A 7,701-nucleotide genomic window follows, 5' to 3' on the forward strand; every position below is an offset into this window, starting at 1 on the left:
GAAGGAGAAGGAGAAGGAGAAGGAGAAGGAGAAGGAGAAGGAGAAGGAGAAGGAGAAGGAGAAGGAGAAGGAGAAGGAGAAGGAGAAGGAGAAGAAGAGCACCAAGTTCTTGTGGCCAGGCATATCTATTTCCTCACCTCAAGCCTCTTTAACAATTTCAGTATATCTGAGGTTTGCCTGTATTTATAATTCCTTCTATTCTTAGATCTCAAATCACTTGCCAAGCAACATCTAATCCTCTAAATAGCAAAGGGCAATGCAGTGTGATTCTTTCCACTGCACAAATAAGGAAAAGGAGATGCAGGTGTGACGGATTGCTTGGGCCTCACAGCACTGTCCATGGGCCATGCTTAAAAATAACAAACCTGGCCTTGGCAGTGATTGCTTCAGGTCTCCAACTCCATAGTTCTTGTTAAGACCACCTGATTAAATCATAGCTATATTGAGAAAAATGACTTTGAAAATGAGCCAACTCCAGTGCTTTCTGCTTCTCTCTGCCCCCTGGGGAACACACTTTCAGTCAGATGTTATCCTCACCAATTTCATTAGCATTGAGTTATATGGATAAAAATATACCACCTCTGTCACTGACAAGTTACCTTCTGCACTGAACTTACCAAGTCATCTTTTCTTTGGTAATTTCATCAGTGACATGTCTGTTGTCAGCAAAGAAAAACCAGTGCAACTGATTCAGGGTGACCTGGGCTCAGTTCCACTCTGGGCATCAGTAAAATTGCCAAGTCTGCTTTGATTTCAGAATTTGTATTGTGGATAATGATGATATATGAGCTCACAGAATAGATTTGATTCTAAGTGATAAGACTGGTTCTGACAGCTTTGTGGAAGGGGAAAATTATTCTAATCTATGGTATGGTGTGGCCTTCTTCAGATGTGGATGCCATCAATGGAAAACTCACATGAACACTAAGACGCCACTTCTACCCTACAAATAGGCCCATATTGATGAAGGAGTGGAGCATATGATGTGGTCAAAGAAACTGAGAAGGGAGAGTTGGGGAAGGGGAAAAGCAAGGAAAAAGCAGTTAACAGGACCTGATTTCAAATCAGCTGAATTCTATTCACGCTCTGACATCCCCTGCCACTGGTGTCATGCTGAGGACACAATCAAGTCCAAGCAAATGATTGCCATCCTTACACTGAGGTAATCTGCAAAGACAATTACAACCCAGGAAGGCAGCTTCTGCAGCGCAATCAGGATCTGACCGGGGCTACCTGACGCAGTCCCCAGTTAAACCATGAAGAGCAGGCAGGCACCAGTGGTAATTAATAATACTGGGCAGCATTGATGGAATTGTCTGAGCTGGAGTTTCTCAGCATGCCTCCCTTTCTGTGGAGATTTCCTTGTCGCCCTGTGTGTGTGCACAATAAATTCCATGCAACACAAAATTCACCACTTAACCATTTTGTGTGCAAGTCAGTGGCATTAATTATATTCGCATGATTCCATAACCATCACCACCATACATCTGCAAAATTTTTCATTATCTCCAGCAGAAAGACTGTACTTATTGTAGGAAAACTCCCTACTCTGCCCTCCCAGAAGCCCCAGATGACCACTGCTCTCCTTTCTGTCTGTGATTTGCTCCCTCTAGATACATCATATAAATGGGTGGATTCATTCAGTGCTTTTCCTTCTGCCCATATTTACTTCCAAAATGTTTTCTAGATCCATCCATGTTGTATGCTATGGGTCGGTGCCAAAAGAAACGATGAGAAGACCTGATGAATGTAGCTTCAGAGGACTCACTGAGATTAGTCTCTCTCCAAGGGATCCCAGAGCCTCAGAAGCATGTCATATTTATTGAGATAAAGGCAGACTAAGGAATGTGTGTAATTATCTAAGTGAATACAAACTACTATCTTTATTGACTTCCACCATTTGCCTAACACTAGGTTCACACAAATGCTAGCTGATAACATCCCAAGCAAGAGATCAAAGGACAGGGCTCCTGCAGGAGAAGCTGTTATCTGCAGCCCTGGGTCCCAGCTTGCCAGGAATTTGCAAACAGACAGCAACCCTCCTCAGACTCTGTCTATTGTTGCCTGCTCTCTTGGGACATCAGGCTTTTGTCTCAAATCTATATTTCTACACATTCATGTTGTACCATGGATCAGAATTTTATTCTTTTTAAAGGCTGAATAATGTTCTATTGTACACACATAGTATAATTTGTTCATTCATTCACTGATGGGATTTGGGCTGTTTCTGTATTTTGGTTATTGTAAATAATGCTTCTGTGAACAAGGGTGTACAACCTCCAGCTTTCCATTACTTCAGGTGTGTACTGGATCACATGGTAAGTCTGTGTTTAATTATTTTATGGACTGTCACATAAATGTAACTTTTATGTATAGAAAATCTCATGGGTGTTTCAGAAATCAGACAGGATCTATTATATCATGGAAGTAAGTACTTAGGGGCAGCCGTGCTAAGTGACACTAATGCTAATCTGAGACGGAAAACTGTAAAATGCTTCCTGGTGCTCACTAGGTACCTGATAGGAGCCAGAAGCTGGGCATTTTAAACACAATTTGATTTAGTCTTCAAATGGTTAGTATTATCATCACATTTTACTGACAAGTGAACTAAGTGGAACAAAGATAAAATATAGGCCTACAACTTATCAGATGGCATCTAAATCACCATCCCTTGTTAACAAGAAAACAAGATGATGTGCCAGCGGGGAGGCTGATGCTTCAGGCTATTGCTCACACCATTGAAAACAGGTTCTCCTGGCTTCATTTGAGATTACAGTTCTATAATTTACTAGGCCTGTACATTTATCCAAGGCAATCTAAAAACATACTATGTTTATCTTTCAGTGTTCCATTATATAAAAACACCACATCCCTTGTATCCATTCTTCAGTTGATGGACATTTGGGTTGTTTCCAAGATTTAGTTGCTACAAATTGTGCTGCTACAAACATGGGTGCAGGTATATTGCTGTGGTATGATGCTTTTAGTTCTTCTGGAAAGATGCCCAGAAGGGAAACAGCTGGTTCAAATAGAACCTTTCATCCTAGCTTTTTGAGGAATCTCCACACTGATTTCCACAGTGGTTGCACCAGTCTACACTCCCACCAACAGTGGAAAAGGGTTCCTTTTCCCCACAGCCCCTCTAGCATTTGTTATTGCTTGATCTGATGGTAGCCTTTTTTTTCTGGAGTGAGATAGAATCTCAGTGTCATTTTAATTTGCATCTCTTAGGTGACTTACGTTGTTGAACATTTTTTCATATATTTATTTGCATTTGTATTTCTTCATCTGAGAAGTATATGTTCATCTCAGTTACCCATTTTTGGATTGGGTCATTGAATTTGGAGGGTATGAGGGTTTGTTGGTGTTTTTTTTCCAATTCTTTATATGTTCTAGATATAAGTCTTTTGTCTGAATATGACTGGCTGAATTTTTTCCACTGTGTGTACTGTCTCTTCACTCTGCTGTTTATTTCCTTTGATGTGAAAATGCATTTTAATCAGTTGAGATTCCAGATGTTGATTCTTTTACGTATTTCCCATGCAATTTGGGTTTGTTTATGAATTGTTTGCCTACACCTATGTCATTAGATTTCTACCTATTTTCTCTTCCAGTAGAGTTATGGCTTCTATTTTAATGTCTAGATCTTTGATTCCTTTTGATTTGAATTTGGTGCATGGTAACATTCATAGGTCTAGTTTTAGTCTTTGGCATGTAGAAAGCCAGTTTTTTCAACACCACTTATTAAGGAAGCTATTTTTATTTCAGTGAATGTGATTGGCCCCTTTGCCAAAGATAAAGTAACTGACTGAGTATATTTCTAATTATATCTGTTATCTTCTAATCTGTTCCACTAATCCTCAGGTCTGGTTTTGTTTTGTTTTGTTTTGTTTTGTTTTTTGCCAGTACTATGCTACTTTTATTACAGTAGATTTGTAGTATAATGTCAACTCAGGGATTGTGATGCTCCCTGCCTTGCCTTTGTTGCTTAGGCTTGCCTTTGCTACTCTAGATTTCTTCTAATTCCAAATGAATTTGAAGAATATTTTCTCTAGTTTTATGAGGTATGGCAAAGTTATGTCGATTAAGATTGCATTAAATCTGTGTAACAGTTTAGGAACTATGGCCATTTTCACAATAGTGGTTCTTCCTATCCAGGAGTAAGGGATATCTTTCCATTTTCTAATACCATCTTCAATTTTCTCTTTCGAAGTACTATAATTTTCAATATACAGGTCTTTCACTTCTTTGTTAGATTAGTTCCTAAATATTTCATTTTTGGATGCCATTGTGAAGGATGTTGTTTCCCTCATATCTCTCTGAGTGAGTTTGTTTGTGTACAGGAACACTATTGGTATATTTTAGAGTTTTGTGCATTTTATTTAACAAATTTAGGCCACAGAAACTTAAAGTCACTTTCATACACTGTCTTCATGTATCTCAGCCTAAAGTAAATGTTTGTTGGAAAGTTTGCCTCCATAATTTCGTTTTAAAGTTCTCAATTATCTTCCCTTTTTACATAAATATTGAACCTAAACAGATCATCAGCAAGAGATTTTGCATATTGCTTTTGTACCTCCATTTATCTCAACCACTCTTCTAATTCTGCATTCTTTTGAGCATAAGCATTTAGATCTGATTCTAAGTGATGTGTGAGAGTTTACCTGCTCCAAGAAATACTACCTTTTTGAATTTCTTATAATTCTTTAGTTGATGACTATGATCATTATCTACCCCACATGGATTTCTGTAAGTGAAGTAATTACCATCAGTGATCTAAATTCAGTCATTGACACTTTTGTTGGAAGTTGTTAGATATTTAGTCACCCACAGCAATTCTTTCTTGAGCTCACATTTCTTCCCAACTTCATCTTCTTGAGATATTTTGTCACTTTCTAGTATTATTTCATCATTAAAATTGTTATTTGTTTCTATATCCATCCTTGGCTTTTTTCTGATATCAATGTCTTCCTCTAGTTTTTCAGCTTTCACTTCAATCTCTAATGCTGGTCGTGTGTTCTTGAATAACTTCTCCAATTGTTCATCTTCTATGGCCAAATCAATTTTTTTTCTTTTATTCAATCTTAGGTTTTCTATAGAAACAGATTTCTATAGAATTTACTGGCAGAGTTTTTCACACTGGATTATAAATCTACATCATTTGAAAATAAATTTTCTGATTTTGGGTCCATAGGCTCATTCTGAGCTATGTTTTGTTCTTTATTTTTCCATAGTAGGTTATGTTTGCTCCAAGAGACCAAGACATTTCTATTCTTGCTGACTTGAATGAAGATATTTCTTGGTTTTCTTCATCCCTTTTCCTTTCTAGGGGAAAATGACTGAAAATAGTTTCTAATGATATTTGTCTGTTGCGGTTGAGACCCTCTAGCTCTATAATTTACACTTGGGAATTTAGTTGGTGAAAGCTGCCCATTTGGGATTTTTTTGCCCTAACTAGAGAATATGACGCTATGTTATTATTGGAGCTTGTTTCTGTATGTATGTGGGGGGGTCCTTTATATTGAATATTTCTTGTGAAAATGTTCCAAATTTTTGTTCCATTCTGGAGATTTTTATTTCTTTTAGTTTTTCACTGGAACACCTACATGTATCTGTCTGGTCCGATTCTGTGTCAGCTGTGCATGTTCTAGTGTTCACTGGAGCTCTTGGCATTAGTTTTTCACTGACTGACCAGCCTTGTGAAAGGCTTGGCCCTGGAGTTATTGTCTTTAATTCTGTGTGGGGCTAGCCCTGGAAATCATAGTAATTCTCTGTAGTCATGAAAATAACTTCCAATCTAATTTCTGCTACAAGAATAATAGGTCTAAGACCCTGTCTTTGAAGTGTATCCACCATTTAGGAAATCCATTTTTTTCTGGGAGTTGGGATTTAAGATCTGTGTATTTGTTATTCCTATATCAACAACACAAGTACCAGGAGCTGAAAAAAGCTATCTTCTTCATTTTTTTATTATCAATCTAGTTTCCACCTCCAAAACAATAGCTCAACTTAATTTTTTTTAATGATGTTTGACCTTTAAAAATACAAATTTTTTCCTTCGAAGATGTGTTTTCTTTCATGTGATCCTGACAGATATTCATCATCAACAAGTGGGTAAAAACTTCCAATTTGTGGAGGCTGTTGCTTAGACTTAAATGCTTTAAGAAATTCAGTAAAATATTCTGGCTTTGCAGTCATACATCTACAAGTGAGTGCACATACTGTTTTAATGGTAACTTCAACTGATACCATAACAAGGTGAGTACATTTATCTGTCCAGTTATTTACCATAAGTTCTCCAAGCTTATAATATGGCTTGATTTAAAAGTTTTCCCAGTGACATCTAATTAAGAGGGGCACACAACCAAACCTCATATTCTATTATTTTTTAATATTAATTTTATTGAGAAAGAAATAGCATTGAGACAATTTCAAAACAGGTTGGTAGGACAGTTACAATAATTAATACACTACATATTGTTGTCTTCATAGTAGTTATTCAAAGCACAAGATGCAGATATGATATCTTGTCTAAACACTATTAGTACAAATCTGTATTCTCAATGAACTAAGAGAAAGTAGCTAAGTAGCTATATATCTATTTTATTTTGTATATACAGGTATATTTTTTTTCAATACAAAATGGTCCTTCATTTATAGCCCCCTTTTTTGTTTTGTTTCATTAGAGATGGGTATTCCATTGTCATTTAAACATTGTAGGTGTATGAATTCAACAAAGTAACCCAATATAGTCCAGTAGTCCATAATAGTAGTGGGTTATCTGCTGGACTGGCAATGTCAGAAGTTGTTGACTTGAGCCTTTTACAGCTCAGCACATTAATATGACTTTACTTTTTATAACTCATTTTTTACTTTCAAACACTCTAAAGGTAAGTATCCCTGTCATTCAAGTTCTCAAAAAGTCCTTCTGCATTTTTTCCTCATTAAAAAAATACCATACTTACCATTACCTTTCATTGTCAAGGTGGAAATTTTAACTGCTTTCAAGTTAGTTACAGAAATGTGAGTTGCTAACAAAGCATGATTTCAACTGATGGACTGATCATTGTCAGTTAAAATGACACAGGGTTTCCTTCCAATAACATACTCAACACCAGTCAAAAGTCTCTATAGTTCTCTAAGCCCAGGCCCATGGTGGAGAGCAGCTTCCACATGATGTTGGCTGGCTTTTCAGGACCTGGTCTGCCCTGTGACTACATAGCCAGGCTGGCTGACAGCACCAACACTATTGAATTTTGATTGTTGACTTTCTATCCAGCTACACTCCTGAATTTGCATATTAAATCTGGAAGTCATTTGGTGGAGTTTTGGGGGCCTTCTATGAAGAATATCATGTCATTTGTCTCAATAAACTCTTTTTTTTTTTTTTCCCTGTACTGGGGATTGAACTCAGGACTCTGCGCTTGCCAGGCAAATGTTTATTCCACTGAACTATCTCCCCGGGCCCAGTATCATGTCATTTGTGAAAAATAATAATTTTATTTCTTCTTTGCCTATATTGCCTATTGGTATTCTTTTTATTTCTCTCTCTTGTCTAATTGCTCTGGCTAATGTTTCCAGAACTGTATTGAACAGGAGTGCTGATAGTGGTCACTTTTGTCTTGATCCAGACTTTAGAGTGAAAGTGTTCAGTTTTGGGCCAATTAGTATGATGTTGGTGTGGATTTGTCATAGATGGTT

At 37.2% G+C, this 7,701-nt stretch overlaps 1 pseudogene; it reads right to left on the reverse strand.

Moving 5' to 3' along the window:
• Positions 1 to 4,498: 4,498 nt before the first annotated feature.
• On the reverse strand, positions 4,499 to 7,175 carry LOC101585637 (annotated as a pseudogene).
• Positions 7,176 to 7,701: the final 526 nt, after the last annotated feature.

The sequence above is a fragment of the Octodon degus genome, unplaced genomic scaffold (assembly GCF_000260255.1).
Source record: "Octodon degus isolate 3935 unplaced genomic scaffold, OctDeg1.0 scaffold00122, whole genome shotgun sequence".
NCBI classification, from domain to species: domain Eukaryota; kingdom Metazoa; phylum Chordata; class Mammalia; order Rodentia; family Octodontidae; genus Octodon; species Octodon degus.